Source organism: Dipodomys ordii, unplaced genomic scaffold (assembly GCF_000151885.1).
Source record: "Dipodomys ordii isolate 6190 unplaced genomic scaffold, Dord_2.0 Scaffold60, whole genome shotgun sequence".
NCBI lineage: Eukaryota > Metazoa > Chordata > Mammalia > Rodentia > Heteromyidae > Dipodomys > Dipodomys ordii.
The window spans coordinates 9,160,476-9,160,833 of record NW_012267276.1 but is presented as its reverse complement, the minus strand read 5'-3'; positions in this window follow the sequence as shown (position 1 = coordinate 9,160,833).

The following is a 358-nucleotide window of genomic DNA, read 5'->3' as shown; positions in this document are numbered from 1 at the left end:
TTTTTTTTTAAAAGGAAAAGAACAGAAAAAAAGGAAGGAAAAACAAAGGAAAGGGAAGAAGAGAAAAGGGGGAAAAGGAAAAGGAGCAAGAGGAAAAAAGGGGGAAAGTAAAGGGGGAGGAAGAAAGAAAGAGGGAAAGGATAAGGAAAGGAAATAGAGGGAAAGGGGAAGAGGAAAAGGAAGCGGACGGCCCCCGCCCCAGCAGCACCAAGTCCCAGGCAGCAGCACCGTCTCCCAGCACCCTCTGGGGCTCAGTCGTCCCCAATCATGGAGAGGGTCCCCCCAAAGCCACGGCTCGCACCCCGCGCCCTGCGTCCCCCCATTTCCCTGCCCGGTCCCCGATGGCCCAGGAGCATGG